Source organism: Corythoichthys intestinalis, chromosome 21 (genome assembly GCF_030265065.1).
Source record: "Corythoichthys intestinalis isolate RoL2023-P3 chromosome 21, ASM3026506v1, whole genome shotgun sequence".
NCBI classification, from domain to species: domain Eukaryota; kingdom Metazoa; phylum Chordata; class Actinopteri; order Syngnathiformes; family Syngnathidae; genus Corythoichthys; species Corythoichthys intestinalis.
The window spans coordinates 13918116-13942599 of NC_080415.1; the positions used below are offsets into that span (position 1 = coordinate 13918116).

General features: G+C 39.8%; 1 protein-coding gene across 5 annotated transcripts in view; it reads right to left on the bottom strand.

Moving 5' to 3' along the window:
* The window catches only part of tanc2b (tetratricopeptide repeat, ankyrin repeat and coiled-coil containing 2b), a 299572-nt gene that overhangs the window by 109013 nt on the left and 166075 nt on the right, over positions 1–24484 (bottom strand). The window lies entirely within an intron of this gene.

Sequence of the window (24484 nt, forward strand, 5' to 3'; positions counted from 1 at the left end):
TTCTAAGCATTACTGACAAACAACAGCCAAAGACATTTGAATCATTCCATAGAGCTAACCTAACCGTTAATACCTGTAATGAACTAGATGATAGAACAAAATGCAAAGAAAAAAAGAAAAATAACGTATCTTAGCTTTAAAGTGAGGCGATGTCCTCTTTCACGAGATCAATAGTGTCTATCGCCTATCTCTTCGTGACACAAAAATTACTGGTGCACGATAATTATTGGTCCGATAGTTATCGGTCCGATAATAGGAATTATGACGTCATCCCAATAAATCCAATAACATTCTTAATAGGACCGATAATAGTATGAACTGTGCTCGCTGCCTGGGAAATCAGTTGACCATTTGCAGGGTATTGTTGCCACCTGCCGGTCAGAATTATTCGCTGCATCTATAATTTGGCCCACTCATTCACTTTACACAGTGCTGTGTCTAGCGTTAGCATTGACAATCGTAAATGCTTTCTGTTACTTATAAATATATATGTCTGTAAGTATTTATGTTTACTATAACATATGGATGTGCAATATATGTTTACTTCGGTGGTGAAGGGTTATATGTACAGAACTTCACAAGTTGTTGTGTTATAGACGCCAGCCAAAGCTTAAGGCTAGTAGCTCAAGCTAGTGTGCTATGCTATACATACATATAATAGTTGTCGTGTAATATTAGTCCTTTCAGCATGCTTGGTAGGATTTTATACTATGCAGAGAATAAACCTCATACTTTATTGAATATGGGTTCACTCACTGCCGTTTATATTGATGATAAGGCAAGCCATTAATCCTTTTTGTTCTACCATATTTTTGTTATGAGGAATGAGTGATAAACCTTACTATATAATGTTTACAGTGTTAGTTATAAGTTAGTAAGTTATTGAGAGGCCTTTTGGTTGTCGATAGGCTTGCTGTCCTAACCTGTCTCCCAGGTTAAGAAAGTTGTTTCATGGACCAAGACCACAACAGTCTCCTGTAGCACCAAATATTTTTATCTGATGACAAAGCACAGTACCTGTTGGGTTTATGTTTTAGTTCAGTGCTCATTGTTCAGGAAACACATCTTCAATTATATTGAGTAATTGATTGTGATAGACTCAAATTATATTTATTTTAAAAAATAAATATTGGCATATTATTTGAAGCCAAGACTGTTCTTGTCTTTGTTTTGTTCATTATAATAATGTTCATGTCATTATGAAAATTCTGGTGAGATCAAAGACAAATCTATGTTGAATCCACCATTATTATTTTTTTTAAACCTCCAGGTGTTCAAAAACTCGGGTGAATATACATTTAAAAAACTAGATATTTATTATCGGTTATCGATATCGGTATCGGCTTTGAGGAGCAGGAAGTTATCGATATCGGTATCAAAAAATGGATATTGTGCACCCCTAACAAAAATGCAAGGAGACCTATGCTCTAATGTGGTACTAATGTAATGAACCGTTTGTGAGCTTAAAAAAACTTTGTGAGACAAAAACATGAGGAGCCTTGTGCTCAATGGCTCAGACGTCGACCCACTGTAGTAACAATAACACCATCGCGCCTGTGCACATCTTCATACTACGACACCCAAATTGAAAAGTCATCAACAATAGGCCAATAGGAGAGCACCATACTGAAGGCGATGAGATGGGAAAGATTACGACCAATAGGGCAATATAATCTTATGGCATGACATTTAAAAGAAAGCAGGAAGTATATACGTATCTTTTACAGTATATGGTATTTTTGCCTCTCGTAACCTGAAATTTTCTTTCTTCACAAGAGGCCAAAATTTTCCCTTTTATATGTGTCGTAACCTAAAAAATAACGTTTGTGTAGACGTTCGTAATAAGAGGTACCACTGTATGCAGTTGTGGACTTCACATGTTATGGCTAATTATACTGTGAAGCCCCACTGGATGCTTGAATAAAGACAAAGCTCACATAAAAAATCCCAGGCATTTTAGTTTAGAGACATTTAATGGTCAATAAACAAAACCACTGTGCTAAACTGTGACCAGCCCTTGTACAAAGGCAGAAGGCTTCTACATCCACTTTGAAGGCAACATGCTTATTGGCCCAAAACCGATAATGAAAAACCGATGACAATATTATTCGATATCATTTTAAAATGCTTTTATCGGCCGAGATTATCGGGTAGCAGTGCTGTTTTCTTCATTGATGATGATAACGAAAATATTTCTCCAACGAAACGTGAAAACGTGTCTTGGAAAACTAAAACATAACGAGATGTATGCCAGTTGTCGTGTGACGACACGAGAACGAGATCAAAATTCGCCAGTTTCTGTCATAAATTCACAATGTGTGATATTTTGTTGTTGTATGTGTAGGTTGAACGCATTTAGAAGTGTTTGGTCGTGTCACTCATGTGATGTGCTGCAAGTCCCCTTGCCCCACACACAGGCTTAAGTGTGTGACCATTCTAGGCGCCTTTTGTGAAACGTGTCAGGTGCTGCTTGGTAAGTTTTGTTTTTTCTTATCTTGGCTATGCCATGTTGTGTTAGCCTGTAAAGGTCTGTGTTGAGTGATCAGCACACTAAACTAGCTTGTAGCGTTAGCACAGCGCTCGCGTAGGGATTAGCATTTAGAGCGGTGACTGTCCCCTTAATCTCTTGGAAATCATTTTACTTAAAGTTCGTGGCGTCCAGGTGAGTTTAATTAATTGCAAATAATGTGTTTTCCTGCTGAGTGTGAATTATGATCATAAAAATGGTTATGTCCTTGTAGACTCTACATTTATGTTCTTGTCTGTCATGTTTATTCGAAATTGTTGGAAACCTTTTTTTTTTCTTTTTTTTTTTTTCTTTTTTATTAATGGTTTTTATCGTGTTTTATTTATTTAATGGACTAAAACTTTTGAAGTTTCTAGACGAAAACATTTTGAGAATTGTTGAATAAAACTAGACAAAGACGAACACATTTTGAAATTACTAAAAAATGACTAAGACTAAGAATAAGACGAAAATTAAAATGGCTGCCAAAAAACGGCACTGTCAGGTAACCGATAATATTGAACAACTCTACTTATAAGTCGGTGTTGCACCGATAGCGATACTAGTATTGTTACAGATATGGCATCAAAATGACCTCATCGGTATCAGGGAGTACTAAGAAATAATGTGACGATGCTGTGCAATGTGTACTTTTCAAAATCTAAAAAGGAGCACTTGCAGCCCTTGCTAAGATGATTGACGGCCAGTTGTGTGGCGTCCAATCATCTTTCAGCTGTGAATTTAGTTTATTCCTAGTTAGGCCTGTCGCGATAACAAATTTTAGTGTGCGATAATGATTCTCATAAATTATTGCGATATGCGATATTATTGTGCCCCCCCCCCAATTTTTTAAAAACTAATTTACAATAACACAGTGAGAATACAGTATATATTAATAGATCAAGTACACCCATTTACACGCGATAAATATTTACTCTTAAATTCAAAAATACTTTTTAAGAAATCACAACTAAAAACAATAGACCATGCTTCTTAAGTAGAAAAGAACAATATTGATACCACACAGAAACACAGAATAAATAAAATGTGTTTTAAAAAAATGCACTTAATAACTTAAGCATTTAGGCAAATGAAAACTTTCCCGTCATAGCTTCTGCAGTGGTGTTCCATAGGGATGCAACGATACAGTTAAGTCACGGTTCGGTACAATTTTTGATACGGGGGACACGATTTTCGATCCGATTCAATACATTTAATGCTCTGTGTTTTTTGCTAACGAGCAAAAATTAAATTGCCATCATATAAACATGCATTTTAGCGCATAACATTTATGTGCTTCTTACTGATCTGAAAAAATGTTGTATAAAAGTGCTGAGAACAATCTTTACTGTTTGTAAAGTGAGGCAGGGCACACTGTTGACTGCTACAGCTCTCTTAGCGGCTAGGTTTACTACATGAGCAAGACATCCTATTTGTGGTCCGAATCCATCTGTGTCACGTACTGAATTAACAATATTTGCAACATTATCTATAGTCACTGGTATGGATTGATTTGGCCTTCTTAACTTCCATTCAGTCATGACAGTTTAGAATTCATCGATGTAGTATATGGACTACGTGGCCCATAATCACTCTGGGCTCACGTAGCCAATGGCATGGGACGTAGCACATCTAGTTTGCCATTTCATGATATCTAGTGTGTGGGCGCATTAAAAAAGTTAGCAAGCGCCGCTGAAGTCACGTCTGCTCATTACTACACACCACCAGCATATGACAACCGACTTTCATAAAAAGGACGAGTTTGAAGCACAGCGCTCTTAATTTCATTCAGCTGTTCGTTGTCAAAGCAAGGTTGTTCGTAGCAGTCAAGTCGGTAACAATGTTTTGGCGGACTTCGTTGTAAATATCCAGCGTTGTGCCGAAAAATAGCCGCCCCGTGTGAAATGTCACTCCTGACGGGAGCGCCCACACATCAACAACACCGATGCGCCGTAGATGGTTCACAGTCACTCCGGAGCACTGACGCTGCCGGTATACGTTGAACAATAGGATATAATGGGAACGATTGGCTCCGGCGCTAGTTTTTGTCGGACCTGGAACGAAGATGCATTTTGCGCAGTTGGTAACAAGGAATCCGAACATTTAATAGCACGTCTGCCACTCGCGCGCACGCAGGTGCACGCGAGGCGATAAATCGCAGCGGAAAAATTACCGCCTTCATTTTTATTTATCGCGCGATAAATGGAATTATTGCATATTGCGACAGGCTTATTCCTAGTAGACATCCAATCCATTTGAAGTGGGTTGCAACGAATGGACTGGCACTGTCAATAGCAGTCAATGAGTTGAAAAATAGAAGTTTTAAAAAAAAATTATTTTTCAGTTTTTTTTTTCAGTTAATGTCGGCCAAAAAAGCATTTTAAAATTATGTCATTTTTCATTATCGGTTTTTGGCCAATATGCAGATGGCAGTGCAGTCAAGTCCGCTTATTGCTTGCCTATGTTTCTGTTGTGTCGCTCCCTACTGGCGCTTAGGTGTAATTATTTTTGATAAGTTCCAGCACTTTTTGTTGAAGTAATCAGATGTCGACGCTAGCTCATTACAAATGAGCTAAATGGATGAGCTGACGTCTGCAGCCAATGTACCATAGCAGTTCTTGCCATAAGTTACATTCTTCCTTTGTTTTATATTCATGGGCATTGTGTAGTATATTGAAGATGTATATATTTTGTTTTGTATTCATTTGTGGTCAAATGTGGTTACATTATTTCATTGCTTGCAAGCTGTACTACCAGTTGCTATTCAAATTGACATGTTGCATATACTGTATTTTTCTCTACGTGTGTGTACGACACGATGTGTGTAACTCAATTAATCAACTTAATTTACTATTCTCTTTCTGCTTACCTCTCCTCACATCTCCCAATATACATGACTACACCCTGCCGCCTGCTGGTCATGTGCAACCGTTACATACATTTTGCATTATTTTGTGACTATTTCATATTATTGACACGTTTTGTTTTTTTGCAGCTTTACAAAAAAGTACCAGTGCTCCTGTCAAGAGAAATATGACCACAGTAAAGCCAGTTCAACTTTACCCGATTGTCTGACTTCTCTTTAGAGCCTGATTTGTTTGACATCTGTCGATTTGTGTACCCACACACACATTGAGGACCGAATAAGTGCCTTATTGGACCTTTGCATTTGGACTTGATCCAAAAAAACTGATGTTTGCACAATTTTGATTTCACCAATAAATCTATTGGTGCAATATAGGCACTTTTCCCATAACTTCAGTTGAAGTTGTTATCTAATTTTTCACAGAACGTTTATTTGGAAAACCTTGAAGTTGTTAAATTTATCATTAGTTAAGCATCCGTTGGGGCATCACAATACAATTAGCCATAATATGTTAAGTCCACGACAGCATATATCGGTATCGGTTTGATATTGTTAAAGGATTTCTATAGCTGCACAACATCAGTATATCGGTTGAAAAAGAATTATCGGACAACTTTAGTTTTTTGATTCCACAAATAAACTTAACTAAAGGCATGCTTGGTTAAGTTTCGTGTGAAGTAATCACCGAAAAGCCAGAAAATGTCTGACCTCAAAAGTATACAAAATTAATTTGCGAGTTGCTCAGGGTCATTTTTTATTAACACACAATAAATTCAACTTAGTCCCATGTAGGAACGTCAACAGCCTCAGGAAGAGTCTGAAAACTAAAGCCAGTTCGGCAGCATCGTTGAGTCAAGACGACTTTTGTGAGCATGCATCGGCCCGCCGCTGCCATCTGCCTTCAAAATGTGTTCACGAGCTTGTTTACTCCAAATGTCTGGCTTTGACTGAGCGCACAAAGACGGACTTTTGTGCAAACAGACACGAGATGACTCGCTTGAAATGGGCGGCAAACAAGCGGAGCGCAATTTGCAAAGGGCTCATTCATTTAGGCTTTTTATTGCCAAAGCGGGACAGACGCAAAAACATCTGCACACCTTACAGCATTGCTAAACTGTCTGTTTCCTTGAAGAAATACTGAAAGGCATATCAATACGCCAGTGAATTTGAAAAGTGAAGTTGCCAAGTTTGCTACTGTGATTACCCTGATAATGTTTTTTTGTACCCAAGCCCGTCGACGGGGAGGGGGGGTATGTTGTCCTTGGCGTCAGGACCATAGGGGCCCCTGAATGACCCTTAATTTATTTTATTTTACATTCATATATTTGTATTTTATTTAAATCATTGTCTGAATAAATATTATATTCTACTCAATATATACTTAAAAACTTTAACATATTAAATATTTCATTTTTTTTTTTTTTTTTTGCCCAACCCCCCCCATCACCAAAAATTAGAAGCTGCTGGAACACAAGTGTCAGTGTCCACAGTCATCTGTGTTTTGCATCTCCATGGACTGAGAGGCTGCCGTGCAAGAAGGAAGCCCTTGCTCCAAAAGCGGCACCTTAAGGCTCGACTGAAGTTTGCTGCTGATCACATGGACAAAGACAAGACCTTCTGGAGGAAAGTTCTGTGGTCAGACGAAACAAAAAGCGAGCTGTTTGGCCACAATGCCCAGCAATATGTTTGGAGGAGAAAAGGTGAGGCCTTTAACCCCAAGTACACCATGCCTACCGTCAAGCACGGTGGTGGTAGTATTATGCTGTGGGGCTGTTTTGCTGCCAATGGAACTGGTGCTTTACAGAGAGTAAATGGGATCATGAAGAAGGAGGATTACCTTCAAATTCTTCAAGATAACCTAACGTCATCAGCCCGAAGATTGGGTCTTGGGCGCAGTTGGGTGTTCCAACAGGACAATGACCCCAAACACACATCAAAAGTGTTAATGGAATGGCTAAATCAGGCTCGAATTAAGGTTTTCGAATGGCCTTCACAAAGTCCTGACTTAAACCCCATTGAGAACTTGTGGACCATGCTGAAGAAACAAGTCCATGTCAGAAAGCCATCAAATTTAACTGAACTGCACCAATTCTGTCAAGAGGAGTGGTCAAAGATTCAACCAGAAGCTTGCCAGAAGCTTGTGGATGGCTACCAAAAGAGCCTAATTGAAGTGAAAATGGCCAAGGGACATGTTACCAAATATTAGCGCTGCTGTATGTATATTTTTGACCCAGCAGATTTGATCACTTTTTTCTGTTCACCCATAACAAAGTCATAAAAGAACCAAACTTCATGAATGTTTTTTGTGACAAAGAAGTATCTGTTCCAATCACTCTATCAGAGAAAAATCAGAGTTGTAGAAATAACTGGAAACTCAAGAGAGCCATGACATTATGTTCTTCACAAGTGTATGTAAACTTTTGACCACAACTGTATGTTAGTCTGTGGGGAGCAAGTGCGCGGGGCTGACTGTAGCTGGAGGAGAGCGAGCCTTCAGTAAAATGAAAATAATAAAAAAACACCTACGCTCCACTATATCGCAGGGCAGGCTTAACAACCTAGCCATGCTCTCCATTGAGCGTGAACTTGCTCAAAAACTGGATTTTACTGATGTTATTAACGACTTTGCTGTCAAAAAATCTAGGTGCATCACTGTTTGAGGGCTTGATAACCCCGGGGATGTGGAGGGGGCAGGCACAGGATGTTTAGTTATACTGTTTTGTTGCTTAGCAGGCAGGCATAGCACTCTCAGTTACATTGTATTGTGGCCTACATGGGACAATAGCTGGAAATTGTTTGTTTATATTGTGTCACATCACATTACGGTCTGTTAAATTCAACTGTCCATCTCAAATTAAATAATTTGAAAATGTACACTGTCATTGCTTGCAAAACGTTAAAAGTACTGCGTATGTTGTCGTGACATGCCGGTGGCAGGGGTGGGATGGGGCTGCAAGTTTGTTGACAGCCCTGTTTGTACCACCCCACATTGAGAGACTTATTGACAAACTTAACGCATAATTTTTTTCTATTTTGTTTATAGACCTTTTCCTGAATCCTGTCATGATAAACATTCACCAAATCCCATGACACAAACCGGAGCCAGAAAACGATGACGGCTTTGATGTTTTTGGTGCATAGTGGCTGTCGTGGAACACGACCAGGAAGCAGTCAGAAAACAGCTTTGCCTCAATCCACTACCATTTGGACTTATCCCGATAAGCTCCTCTCGCGTGCAGATGCGGCAAAGAGCCCGCGGCGACTCATATCGCGCGTCCACCTTCGCCATCGACGCGCCATCAGCACGGGCCGTAAATGAGAGATTAGCAGATTTGTTTGTTTCTCTTCCAGATTTTCACCTGTGTGAAAGGGTTGGAGGTGCGGTGATCTCTCCCCCGCAGTAAATCCTCTCTGTGGCGTCGGCTCTCGGTGACTTAAATCAGGCGGCTGCGCTGGCGTTGTGTTGTGAGCGTGACAGTGTTGATGGATGGCAGCAGTGGAAATCCACTCATATGATGAGCTTATGACTAACTACACCCACAGTGTGGCAATGTAAACGTACACACTGCAGGTGTGGACTACATTATTAGTGAATTTGGGACCCATTTTGCATGAGATTGAAAGTGGAGGGAAACTATTTTAATGCACTCTCCCTTGACTAACTCAGCACAATATTACTGCTGTTTCTGTGACTTAGCATTACATTTCAAATAATATACAATAAATTATAATCATCACTTCAGTGTTCACATTATTCAATCACTGAATAACACAGGCACTGAAGCAGATTATTCAAGCAAGCATTCAGATCTGCTCAGTTAAAGCGCACCCACGTCAGGCTAAAAATGACACGTTCCATTTGTGTTGTGCATTTTTTTTGGTGCACTTGCAGTAGTTCCTTTTTGTTCTTACATTGAAGTGCCTGTGACACGAAAAAGCATGTTTATTTCATAATACACGCAGTATTTTATGCTCCTGAATGATATGGACCGCATGGATGTGTGTGGAAGCGATCGCTATATTTATTTAGTTTTCTGAATCCCGCGCCATGAAAATGAGTGACTTCCGGCTTCGGTCTTGCATTGAGGAGAAGAGCGCTGTGACGTGTACGGTAGAAGGTGTCCTCTTCACTATACAGCGTACTGTTGTGTATGAGGACGAAGGATTCAGCTGATTTTGCGGATTAATATGTTTATTTTTCACATCACGCTAGCCAAACGGCTGCAGAAAAATCATTTTGTATGAGGGAGAGGCGAGTAAACATCTTGTTTAGTATTATGTCAAATATTAATACAGTTATTACAAAGTAAACACTACAAACTTCCTTTAAATAAAGGACTACTTACATTTGCTCATTGATAGGCATGTAAAAAGCTCTCCTCATGCACATTAGCAGCACGTTAGCTGCACAACAACTGTAGCCGCCCTCCTCCGGAGAACGAACTGTAAATTGCTCTCCGCCGGGCAGTTTGCCGATCCGCGAAGACAATCGACAACCCAGTCGTCATGTCAAATAATCCAGGCTAGTTATGTGTGATTTTCCGCTTGGAAGACTTTGAAACATCACTCGGTTCGGGTTAGCATGTCGGCTAGCTGTCACGGCTTTTGGTTTGTTTACATTCTCCGAAGCCGGGGAAGGGAAATGACATATGTCTGATTTAGGTGTCATAAAATATCGTTCGGGAGGTGCGACAGTAAAGGTGAAGTCGACAGTTTTGACCATTATGGAGTAATTTTGCCATGTCGTCGTGAATAAATGCATTGTTATGATTTCATATTCCATTTAGCACAAGACTGTTATTTGTCATGACCATGCCATTTATTTAGCAATTGGGGAAAATACTTGGATAAAAAGAATATCCTGTAAAAATATTGAAGTAAAGAGACAGAAACAATGACATTTTGCAGCTCTCTTTGTCGCGTTTTCCTCGTTCAGAATAGTTCCCCCTCAACGGGCTGACTGGTCCTTCTCAAGCCATTTATATAGCTATTGGGGTAAAATACTTGGATAAAAAGAATATCCTGTAAAAATATTGGAGTAGAGAGACTGAAACAATGACATTTTGCGGCTCTCTTCGTCGCGTTTTCTTCGTTCTGAATAATTCCCCCTCAATGGGCTGAATAGTAAAACCGATGAGCCCAGTCTACCGCTGATGTCATCCACCTGTTGGGGACACTAAAGCCCTATAATGGTAGGCGTGGCTAACCGGCAGATTAAAAGACTAATTTCTCGTCATCCGCGCTTTGCTAAATTGTTGTATATAGTCGAATCGTCTCAAAATATGATTCTAATTCACATAATAATGCCATTTAAGACTTTTTTTCTCATGTCGTATGCTCTTTAAAGTGCCTGTGTCACAGAAAGCATGTTTATTTCATATTAAACGTGGTATTTTATGCTCCTGAATGAATGGACCACTTGGATGTGTGCAGAAGCGATTCATATATTTATTCAATTTTTTTTAATCCCGCGCTACAAAAATGAGAGAGTTCCGGCCACGGTCTCGAAATGACGAAGAAGGCGGAGGTAACGTTAACGGGTGACATCATCTTTACTATACAGCCATACAATTGTAGGCAAAAGGACTGCGGGTTCAGCTAATTTTGCAGATTACTTCATTTATTTTTCGCGTCACGCCAGCCCAATGTGCTGCAGGCTTTTGTTGCTACACCAGGGAGAGTGGTGTGAAACTTTCTGGGTTTCCTTTTTGGATTTTCAAAAGATCCTGTTCACCACGAAGAATAGGGAAAACAAGTCCGATAACCGAGGGACCAGTGGACTGACGAGGACGTGAGTAGGCTCTGTGTTTTCTATTATGTCAAATAGTGGGATCATGGCAAACGTTTTAATAAGGAGGTGGCTTGTATTTTGTGGGTGACAATGCTCCCTTTCCACTGCAAAGGCGGGAGTAGCAGCCTAATTGTGTCTAGACTTCTACCCACCTCTTAGAGGAGGAAGGAGCGCAGTGTTGTTTTCGTCAGTGATGACGATAATGAAAATATTTCGTCAACGAACACATTTTCATGAGAATGACGAGACGATAGCGAGATAAAAACGTGTTTTGGGAGACTAAAACATAACCAGATGAAAGGGGACGAGGGGAGAACGAGACTAACATACGCAATAGTTTCTGTCGCATGTTCACATTGTGTGACATTTTATGTGTAGTTAGCCTGCTTCGCAGCAGTGTTGAGTCACTCGTGACGTGCTCAACCCCCCCTTCCCGACTCACCAGTGCGTGGTCTCTAGTCTCCAAGCAGGCTTGCATACAGGTAAGATTTGTTTTCTTGCCCAGAGAGAATATGCAATGTTGCTTTCGCCTTTAAAGGTCTATGCTAAGTGATCATCACACACTAAATGTTACTCATAGCATTAGCATGGCATTCGCGTAAGCATCAGGCTAATGCTAATGGCGAGTATCCTCTTAAACTCTCTGACAACCTTTTTAACACACAGTTCGTGACGTCTAAGTGGGTATAATTAAATGAATATAATGTATTGTTTTCCTACTGAGTGGGTATAATCACCAAATTGGGATTATCCTTGTAGACGCTACAATATGTGCTTGTTTGTCAACGTTCATTCGAAATACTTGGAACCCTTTATTTTATTTTTGACGACAAAAACTAGACGAAGACACATGAGATGACTAAAATATGACTAAGTATTATCGTCCAAAAGACTAAGACTAAAGCCCCTTTCACACACATATCCCGCTAAATTCCATGCAAGGTGACGTTGGATTTACTCGCGTCATTGTTTTCACTCATGGAGAGAGAACCCGGGAATGACACGGGGGGTGACACTTTCACAGACTTGTCCCGTGTTGCCTAATTGGCGCTCTGTGTGCGGGGAGGATGCGATTTTATAACCCGGACATTATGTCATTTCTGGTCGACATCGGCTGTCACATTCCGTTGGTCAGATCAAAGCGTGTTTTGTTAAAGAGCCGGTTGTGCGAGCGTTCCCGACGTCGTACCTGCAGCCAATTCAAGTTAATCAAGACTGTATTTAAGGACTCCCCTGGCTGTTTGTAAATGACCCAAATGTAAAGAAATGCTAGAGTGACTGTGGGTTGATTGGTGACCATACTCATATATTTTGGGACTGCCCGAAGTTGCGTGCTTTTTGGAGGGGTGTAATTGACAGAGTCGTGGGTGTTGTCTTGGAAATTACCCCAAAACACTTGATTACTCTTGATTTAACCCCTGAGGAGGTCTACACTAGGGAACAAAAGTATCTCCTACACGTACTATTAATGGTGGCCATGAAAATGGTGACTGTTAAGTAGAGGGTCCACAGCCTCCCACAGTGATGCAGTGGAGACATAAACTGAGGGAGGTGTATGAAATGGGAGCTATAAGTGCCAGGTTACAAATGAGGTGTATGAGTTTCCAGAAAACATGGAGGCCTCTTGAACTGTACTTATCTCATTGAAAAGAAACCCAGAACATGCTGTATTTATATGAACAATGAGTCATATGCAAATGTGTCTGCTTTTCACTCACCAGGTCTTATTTGTGTGTTTGTCCCGATGTATGTATGCATTCTGTATACTACTGATGAAGTTGTCAAGGATTGTCTTGTGTTCTAATAAAAAACTAAATTCTAAAAAAAAAACTAAGGCCAGGCAATCCAAGAGAAGGGTGCCGAGATATTAACTTGCTGGGCGCCATTCGACATCTTGTACTCTCGAATTTTGCTCATTTACTAGCTTGTTCGTCTGCCGCACTGTTTTGAAATCCCCTACATTGTGCTGGTATTTGAGTGTATTTTATTGTTGTCTTATCTGCTCTCTGCCTACCGCTTCGGTTAGTATTATTGTTCCCCATCAGCCTACTGTCACGGACCCATCGTGTTATTCCCCCTTTTCCGCGACTGCGTGTATTTTTGTATTTAATAAACCTTGAACGCTTCCCTCCGTTGTTTTCTGCTTTGAGGTACAACCTTTTTCCCGCAGTTGTGCACCCTAACATTGGCAGCAAAATAAACCGCATTTCCAAAGATGGACGCTCTTCCTCGGCTCTACGATCCAGTAGCAATTTAATTTCGTTATGTTTTCAGTTTAATTTTGCCATTTCTAGTTTGCCATGTTGATAATTGTGATGTTTGTTTACCGCTTTTCATCTTACTGCGAAGAAAGCGGAAATGACGATCGGCCCGCCATGATATTTAGGTCATCAGCCATCGTGCTGTGACCCAGGAATCAAACACGTGCTTTCACAAACGCCTCGTCCCGGGAAAGTCCCAGACATTATACTGTACATTATTGGCCCGAATATAAAACTGTGTTTTTTGCATTGAAATAACAATGAAAAAGAGGGGGTCGTCTTATATTCGCGGTCTAGACATTATACCCATTCACGACGCTAGATGGCGCCAGATATCATTGAAGCGATATTTTGTCATGACAGATCTCAGCTACTCTCCCCATTCACGACGCTAGATGGCGCCAGATATCATTGAAGCGATGTTCTGTCATGACAGATCTCAGCTACTCTTTTTAGTTTACCCAGTTTGCATTATTTTATTGCAGTGTTTTTCCCTTATTCAGATTTGTTTCAAGACAACAGTTACAGTTAGACTTCACTTTGATGGTTAATGCAGTTATTGCAATTTTGTTGTTTTATCACAATAGATCGGCTTATTTACATTTCAAAAACCAGACGCCATTCATTTACGAATGTGATTGCACTTTAGTTTACATATTGAAATGTTCAGATATTAAGATTTGAATGAGGCAAAATAACATGCTTTTTCTCTCAAAAATATGGTTATAACAATTTGTTTCAGATGTACTGTAATTATTTTCTGTGTAAAAAAATAATTTGGTGTTCAAAAAGTCTTTTTTCTAACTTGAGTCTTGAAAAAGAGGGGGTCGTCTTATAATCAAGGCCGTCTTATATTCGGGCCAATACGGTACTAAGACGCCACCCATTAAATGTCCGCGTAATCTCCGTGTCAGTTGACCCGGGAAATTGCTTTCACACACAAGAGCTATCCGTTTAAATCCAAGGATTTTAATGGTGTTTAGGTATCTGTGAAAGGGGCTTAAGATGAAAATTAAAGGGCTGCCAAAAACAGTACTGAAGGCAATACAAGCTGTAGCATGTGATGAATAATTGACAACGTTTCTGCAATTCATCGCAATGTGACGAACAAGCCAAGTGTTCCAATAGTGAATGATGCGAGCGGAGAGCAAGTGGAGGAGGGAAAAGGTTACCATCGCAACGGGATACAGTCTGTACCGCCACTCAACCCCCGCCAAGACAAAGACATACATACACACACAGACAGTACACAAGCACATAAGGCTATACTGTATGTTGGATCTTAATACCAAGCTAGCATGCCGCCCAGGTAACCACAGCAACAGCAAACAAGTGTCACAAGCATCCAGTTTCACAGGAGGGAAGTCATGGTCATATAGTCCAAAAATGTCACCTCAGTAACAATAACTCAACCAATGGGCTCGCGTTTGAGAGGAAGACATGAAACACTCATTAAATCCATTTAGTCGAATGAAAACAAACTTATGTGACGCGACGTCATATCGTTTCCTTCGGCATTACGGCTTTGCCGTTATTGCACATGACAACAAGTGAAAGGCTGCCATGAGCAACAATGCAATTTGACCCAAAAAGTGATTTTCACAGTAAGTAAAAAAAAGTGGGCAGAATATTTCATGTTACAATTGGAACACTAAGCAAAATGATATAGATGCATCATAATAAATTAGAGTTACAAAAAAATTCAATTATTTCTGTCTTCAAAACTCATGCATATAGACTGGACCAAGTGTTTAAAATGTTGTTCATTAGACAACGGTCAGATGCCAACAGATGGCTAACTCTGACTAATACTTACAATGTGTGCACAGTAAAAACTTGGAGGAATATTGTCTGGTATTATTTTAAGTACCGTAGACTGTGTCTTAAATGTTTGACTTGAATGTAGATCAGATTTACATGTACACGACCAATCGATTCAGAAATGCAGTTCATTCTAAAGCTTATTCGTAACGTACCGTCACGGTATGGGCATCATGGTTTGGTGCACGCAGTCAAACGGTGAATAAATTGGATAAAAAAAAAAAAAATTTAAATCCATGTCGGAGTTAGTCCACCTCCACTCCAGGGGGCAGTGTATGTAATGTGCCTAACCAACAACCAGCAATGAAGGAAAAAACAATATAAACCCACTACTAGGAAAGTTATGGCAAATGTACACAGTGGGAAAGTTAGCAAGTTTGCTAGCTAGCAAGAGCTACCTGACTTTAACTGTTACCTCAGTCGAGCCCTACAAAAAAGGGTGTGTTGTCGATTTTTGCACATGAACTGTGAATTAAAGAATGTTAAAACAATAAAAATACAAATCACAAGTTTTATTTTTTTCTTCTATTTTGCACTTTAAAAACAACTTGTTTTTAGTTTTAGCTAATAGAACCAACTTTAAAGGGTACCGCAGATAGAAAGACATTAAACTTAGACTTAAAAGATAAATGTTAGTACAAGTTATAATAATTTGATATTAAAACCCTTCTTTATGCTTTCATTTTAACAAAATTTGTAAAAATTTCAACCCAAAAAAATAAACGAGTAGCTCGCCATTGTTACTGACATCGCAGGGCAGTGACATCACATGGGTACGCTGCCGTGTCACTCGTTAAATATGTAAGGTAGTGATTTAAATACACCACAAGGTGTCAATGGCGAGTTTAAAATTAATTAGAGATCAAGCGAATGAGTGCGTTTTGTCCCTCGACTGATCAATAGTTTCCTTTTAGTGGGTGTCCATTGTGTCTTGTGCCTCATTTGTATGTTGTCTTCACAACATACAAGACTCCTGATAATGGCTCCCAGCATCATAGTTTATTTATTGTGACCAAATATTGCCATCCAGTGTATTTGTTGAGCTAAACGAGTTGTTAAAATGTTTAAATAGAGTTTGACCAAAGTCTGAGTAAGTTTTATGTGTATTTTGCATACCTATTTTGATTGTGAATTTGTGAATGCCAGTTCTCTTTGCATTGTTGTTTAACTGTGCGCAAATAGGGCCTCATTAATACAGATTAAAGCACTTTTCCTTTTGTGAACATGATTTTTGGAGAGATATGAATATTATTTTTGTTGTATCTTCACTATATGCTACTTATGTTTTTTGTGAAGAAGTTGCCAAAGCTTATGCCAATAAACGGCGTGGTCCGAGCCACGAATCTGAGCGCCTGTGTCCACTCATCTTTGTCTGCCTCTTAGATCTCAATGTGCAAAATAAAGCGTCATTATCATCTGTTGGGCAAAACATGATACGAATAGCCAGCAATCAAACAAAGTGTAATATATTTATTTGTTTTCCGTGTCGCTTATTCACCAGGAAGAGAGCTTTGGGAGCAACATCTGATAATTGTGATGAATCTGCTAACACCTGCAGGATGATCAAAAATCTGAACATCTGCTTTTACGTGACAAAAATAAATTAAGACGTCATTAGACGTCTCGGTAGAGGCAAACTGCATCAACGTTTCCGTGTATTGTGATGACGGCTCCGGGCTAGCAGCAAAAATAACAAACAACAGCTCTGGATGCTAAGTATCTTCATAATAATATTGGAATAAGTTGGATCACACAATAGTTTATCGTGAAGATCTGCAAACAGTTTTGACATCAAACTCTCACGAGCGAACTTGACACATGAATGCTACTCGTCTCATCCAGTCTTTCCTGTTCATTTTTCTTTTGCTGTCCTTCTCATTAATGTTCCACTCGGGTTCAAAATGGAAGGGCATAACCTATGACATGTTTATGTAGTTAAAGAGTGACACTGTGGAATTCCAGCAGCGTACCAATTTGACGTCACCGCATTAAGAAGGGTTTTAATATCAAGTTATTATAACTAGTACTAACATTTATCTTTTAAGAAGTACATGTATTTCTATCCATGATACCCTTTAACTTTCAAATGCTGTGATACCAAACAAAAAACAAAAAAAATAAAATAAAAAAAGCATTTTTGTTTTTCCTGTTGTACCGAACCCATGCTGAACTGTGACCCCTGTACTGACGTACAAACCGAACCGTGACTTGTGTGTTCCATTAAACTACTAGCGTTCACATATATCTGACATACTGTATATTTTTAAAACATTTACAAAGATATTTTAAATAATACATAAGATATCCAACTATTGACGTACAAGCCAGCACTGAGGCTCAGATGGCACGCAACAACAATGCAGAGCAGATGTTGTTGCTGCAGCAAGTGAAAGTCCATTAGCCAGACTGCCTCTCCCTATTTTTATGTAAGTGTGTGTGAGTACGTTTGCATGTGTATGTGTGTATCAATCATCACCGCCTTGGGAGGATTATCCGAGCAAGGTGAAGCTCAGGCAGAATTTTAAGAAGGCGGAGGGGCGGCACATATTTGCTAAGAAGGCTCATTATCAAAAAAGTAGCATTATTACGAGGCCGGCGTGGCGTCTAATGATAGCGACGCTCCACTTGCAAATGAGCAAAGAGATTGGGAGGAATGTGAAGATGTCGTCGAAGGAATTCTCTCATGTGCGTTTAGCTGTTCAAACCAACACAACTGTCTGGCCCGTGCATCACTAGACTTGCCACTTATGGACACTTGTGGTAAGAATCAAACATGAGTTTTTGAACAATTTCAAATGAAAACTACAATTAAAATAGGAAAAAGTAAGTAGCAAAGCAGAAAGGAGTGGGAGCCTCTTGATACCTCACGATACGATACGATTTGCGATACACAGCTTACGATAACGATGATCTCACGATATGGCGATAGAACGATTATCGATACATTGGTCAGGAAATCAACCATAAGATATTCTACAAAACAACTAATAAACAGAAAAAGAAGCTTCTGTTGTGAATTGGAATGAGTTTACCACTAGTAGACATCCAATCCGTTTGAAGTGGGAGGGATGGCAGTGAATGAACGATCATTCGCTGCCATCCCTCCCACTTCAAACGGATTGAACGTCCATGGCCATCAGTGGCAGCCAATGCTAGGCAGCGAGGTCATTTTGGGCATTTCAGATCATTATTGATTTCCAGTCACTTCCTGGTGATTTTGGGGCATTTTTGCTTTTTTTTATTTTTATTTTTTGCTAACAAACAAAAATAACAATGCCATCATATAAACATGCATTATGTTGCATAATATTGATGCGCTTACGTTTTACTGATCTGAAGAAATTTTGTGTAAAAGTGCTGAGAACAATCTTTACTGTTTGTAAAGGCGGGGCACACTGTTGATTGCTATTACTCTTTTAGCAGGTATGTTTACCACATGAGAAAAACATCCTATTTGTGGTCCGAGTCCATCTGTATTACGTACTGAATTAACAATATTTTCAGCATTATCTATAGTCACTGGTATGGATTGATTTGGCTTGCTTAACTTCCATTCAGTCATGGCGGTTTTTAATTTATCAATGTAGTATATGGACTACGTGTCCCATGATCACTTTGGGCTCGAGCAGTCAATGGCATGGGACTTGGGGGGATCTAACGTAGCGCATCTAGGTTGCTATTTGATGATATCTACTGTGTGCACGCAAGTGTTGTCGGGCATTAAAAGAAGTTAACAAACGCGACAGAAGTTACGTCTGCTCATTACTGCACAACACCAGCATTTGAAAACAGACTTTCATAAACAGGACGAGTTTGAAGTACAGCGCTCTTAATTTGCCACTCATTGTTCATCATGTAACCGTGAGTTAGCGCTCTGTGACCCATGGTCTTAACCTGTCTGTTGTAAAGCGAGGTTATCCGTATACTGACGGTCTTTGTTGTACGTTTCCGAAAAGACAGTCTTTGTTTAATATATACGAGTGGGGATAGCATATCATCTAACCCAAAATGCCAAACAACGAATCTGTACGACATTGAACCTAGCAAGCCGCCTCCTTATGTTTCTGTCTTTCCTTACGAGCAAGGATTCGCGTGCACCACAGCTCTCACCTTTCATGCAGTTTGGAGGAGGAGTGGAGTGGAGGAAGGGGGCTGCTAGCGACAGAGTTTGTTTTTTCAAGGCAAAGCTGTGCATTTTAGCGAGAGAGACGACAAAAATAAATTCGGAAAATACATTTTGGGAGCTTTTCATATGGATCCAATGTTATTGTGTATTGAATCAAAGAGAACCAAAAAGAACCATCATACAATCGCATCTGCGTCTAATCTACGTCGTGCTGAATCACTTTTTAGAGATTCCGTGAGTTCTTCTGCCTTCATTTTTCAGTTTTAACTTTGTCAACACACTGCTTACTTCAACTGTAAATCATGTTGTTTTTTCTAAACGGAAAGTTCGAGGCATACGTTGTCCAAGATGGCGCCGCCCATGTTTCACTCAGGAAACTTGTCTATACATGTGTAATTTCTTCAATAAAGCATATTTGCAACATATCGTTATCAGGGGTAGGAACCTCTGGCTACCTCATGATAAGATTTGCGATACAATGCTCACGATAGCAATCTAGAAATATGACGATACAACAATTATCGATACACTGGTCAAGAAATCATCCTATGTTATGCTATAAAATAAACAGAAAACAAGCTATTTTCATACTTCTGCTGTGAATACGAAGTAGTTTATTAATAGTAAACGTACAATCCAGTTGAACTGTGAAGGTGGCAGCGAATGAACATTCGTTCTTCCACTGCCATCCCTCCCACTTCAAACGGATTGGACATCTCTGGCCGTCAGTGTCAGCCACTGCCAGGCAATGATTTAATTCTGGGGCATTTCACATCATTTCCTGTCGATTTTCGGTCACTTCCTTTTCCTTTTGGGGCATTTACAGGTCACTTCCTGTTGATTTTTGAGTTTCTGATCAAAAGTGACCTGCAAATACCCTAAAATGAACAGGAAGTGACCAAAAAAGACTGCCTGTGAATGCTCTGGTTTCAGTGCCATTGACGGCACTAGACGTCCAATCCAGTCAAAATGAATTGGATGTCTAGGGCCGTCAATGGCAGCCGGTGAGTTAACTTAAGACAATATTGTAATAGAAGATTTTGGTAGCAACATTTTAAAAACGATATATCGATTCTTGGTGGGAGCATATCGATAACCTTATGGGCTTCAAAGTATTACAATACATTACCTTTTTGACATATTGTCACACCCCTAATTGTTATGTGAATTCATACCCCTTTTCTTATTAAATTCTCACAAAAACAAATAATTAGCATGTCAGTAGAACTGATGTCATGGTGACCTTGTAAGTTGATCTTCCATTTCGCTTACACTCTTACATTACTGTTACACTCTTACACTGCGCATTACAAATTCATACGTGAGTGGATTCCTTAAGGTCTGCACTCTTGTGACGCAACAATATCAGAACATTAAGACTCGTTTAAAATGGCTAAGTGTTAGTGTAGGTAGGGTTGTGTTCGAATGAGTGACATTCAAGTTGTTGATTTTTATCAAATGCACCCTCTGCCCTGAGCTGGAAATGAAGAGCAAATTGCAGCCTTTGGCTGCTGATTCTTAGGGTTTGCACTCTCGTGACTCAGCAACGTGTGTAGAGGTTGACTATCTAGGCTTGGTTAGTCTTGGCAAAGGCACTTGACTGTGTAACATTTAAAGATTTACTTCTTGGAGCACAGTCTATGAAATTCAGAGTACAGTGAACCCCTTATTTTTGCAGTTAATGGGAACCAGAACCTACCGCTAAAAGTGAAAAACCGCGAAGAAGCACACCCCCCATTTTTGTTTTTTGTGTTCAATGAATTTATTTCAGATTTAGCATTTCAAAGAGATACATAAGACGTTTTTTCATTTTTTCCCCCCAAAGTATAATTTAAAAAATAAAAAATAAAAAAGTAATCATGGTAAATTTTAAAAATATGACTGCGACACCGAATTATTTTGAAACGAGAATGAGGCAAAAAAATGCTTGTATTTATTAAATGCTTCATTGAGTGAGTCCACTCAAACCCGCTCAAGCTACTCACTTACACATAATGAGTTGCCAAAGCAACTGTTTAATAAGTTAAATGATGACTGACACATGCGGCGCTTTGAAGTTTCCGCTTCCATGTGCCTCCGGCAAGATCAAACCTTAACGTCTGTCAATCATCGTAAACTCTAGAAAGCAACTCAAGTGCACTGCCAGACCAAGAAAAGCTGCAGGCGCGAGAGTGAGAGACTAAGTTATCGGATCGGGACAGCTCTATAAAATACTGTATTTCTTCCTTTATTTTTTAATGGAAAAATAATCCGCGATGGACTGAGGGCGTGAAGTTTTAAGTACGAAGTAGCGACGGATCACTGATCCCTCGTTTTTCGCGGTTAATGGGGACCAGAACCACACGCGATAAGTGAAACACTGTGAAGTCGCGCACCCCCCCGCCCGAATTATTTTGAAACAAGAATAAGGTAGAAAAATACTTGTCTTGATTAAATGCTTGATTGAGTGAGTCCACTCAAATCCGCTCACGCTGCTCACTTACACACAATGAGTTGCCACAGCAACTGTTCAACAAGCTAAACGATGATTGACACATGCAGCGCTTTGAAGTTTGGGCTTCCAAGCTTCCTTGGCAAGATCAAAGCTTAACATCTGTCAATTATCGTTAACTTTAACAAGCAACTCCAGTGCCCTGCCTGAAAAAAAGAAGAAAAGCAGGAGGAGGGAGCGTGACAGATCAGGACAGCTCATCTGTATTTTTTTTTTTTTTTTTTAAACTGAAAAAAAAATCTGCGATGGACAGAGGGCACAAAGTTTGAAGTGTGAAGAAGCGAGGGATCACTGTATATTTGCAGTTGGGAAAAGGATTGTACAGTTGTCTTTCATAACGTACAGTGAAGATAATTATTTGAACACCCTGGTATTTTGCAAGTTCTCCCACTTAGAAATCATGGAGGAGTCTGAAATTTACATCGTAGATACATGTCCACTGTGAGAGAGATCATCTTAAAAGAAAAATCCAGAAATCACAATGTATGATTTTTTTTAACGATTTATTTGTGTGACACAGCTGCAAATATGTATTTGAACACCTGAGAAAACTAATGTTTATATTTAGTACAGTAGCCTTTGTTTGCAATTCCAGAGGTCAAACGGTTCCTGTAGTTTTTCACCAGGTTTGCACACACTACAAAAGGGATCTTGGCCTACTCCTCCATACAGATCTTCTCTAGATCAGTAAGGTTTCTGGGCTGTAGCTGAGAAACAGAGTTTGAGCTCCCTCCAAATGTTTTCGATTGGGTTTAGGTCTGGAGACTGGATATGCCCCTCCAGAACCTTTGTATGCTTTTTACGAAACCACTCATTGGTTTTACTGGCTGTGTGCTTCGGATAATTGTCATGTTGGAAGACCCAGTCACGACCCATCTGTTCCCCAAAATCTCACAATACAGGGCCCCAATCATCCTGTCTTTAATACAGTGCACTCGTTCTGTCCCATGCACAGAAAAACATCCCCAAAGCGTTATGCTTTTGCCCCCGTTCTTCAAAGTAGGGATGGTGTTTTTGGGATAGTGCTCATCATTCTTCTTCTTTTAAACACGGTTCGTGGAATTATGACCAAGAAGTTCAATTTTTGTCTCATCTGACCACAAAACTTGTTCCCTTGACTCCTCTGCATCATCCAAATGGTCATAGGCAAACTTAAGACGGGCCATGACATGTGCTGGTTTAAGCAGGGGAACCTTCCGTGCCATGCAATATTTCAAACCATGATGTCTTAGTGTATTACCTACAGTAACCTTGGAAACGGTGGTCCCAGCTTTTTTCAGGTCATTGACCAACTCCTGTCGTGCAGTTGTGGGCTGATTCCTCACCTTTTTCAGGATCATTGAGACCCCACGAGGTGATATCTTACATGGGGCTTCACTCCGATCGAGATTGACCAACATGTTTTGCTTCTTCCCTTTTCTACTGATTGCTCTAATAGCTGCCCTTTTTTCACCAAGCTGCTTGGCAATTGCTCCATAGCCCTTTCCAGCTTTGTGGAGGTGAATAATTTTGTCTCTGGGGTCTTTGGACAGCTCTTTGGTCTTGAACATGTTACAAGTTTGAGTCTTACTGATTGTATGGGGTGGACAGGTGTCTTTATGCTGCTGTCGACCTCAAACAAGTTCATCTGATTCAAGATAATACATGGAGTGGAGGTGGACTTTTCATAGGCGGACTAGCAGGTCTTTCAGGGTCAAAATTCTAGGTGATAGACAGGTGTTCAAATAGTTATTTGCAGCTGTATCTCACAAGTAAATTGTTAAAAAATCATGCATTGTGATTTCTGGATTGTTCTTGTAAATTTTTTTCTCTCGCAGTGGACATGTACCTACGATGAAAATTCCAGACTTCTCAATGATTTCTAAGTGGCCGAACTTGCAAAATAGCAGGGTGTTCATATACCTATTTTCTTCACTGCATGTTTGATTACTTGGGGTCGGTGCTCCTGACGCAGCAGTATTAAGAGAAAAAAATGTTTAGGTTAAATATAATCCTTACAGCCTAATATGAGGATTGAATTATGGTTAGCTTCTTTAGGGTCTGCAGTCTCGTGCTGTATTCAGCCATGTAGATAAATATGTGTTTAGAATTGCTTGGCCTTGGTGGACGTCTGCGCTCAGCAGCATTAGGATCTCGCTATACGTAAACGTCAATTCCACTCACTGCAGAAGTCATACTTGCTTTTTTTTTTAAATAAATAAATAAATTAATTTTTTTTTTTTTTTTTAAACCTGTCCTGCTCAGCTTTTTGACACGGAGAATGGCAGTCTATGTGCCCGGATAGTCTGAACAGTTTTAATGTTTCACATTGAGAGTCTGACATACTCCCTTTGTGATCATTCAACAGACCTCATTTATTATGACAAAACAGCGAACAGAAAGGGGTTATGGGGGAACAGAAGAAAAGAAACACAACAGAAGAAAGAGAAGAAACACAACAACAAGAAATACATTGAACGCCTAACTACACTACTAATATGTCGGTGCTATCGTCAGCTAAATGTATTTCCGGTTGATACCATGTGGGGGGCCTGTTGACTAGGGAAAGAGGGGGAAGAGGGTGGGGGAGTCTATAAGCTAAGTGATAGAAAGGGGTAGAGTGTACACAAATCATCTCTGTGA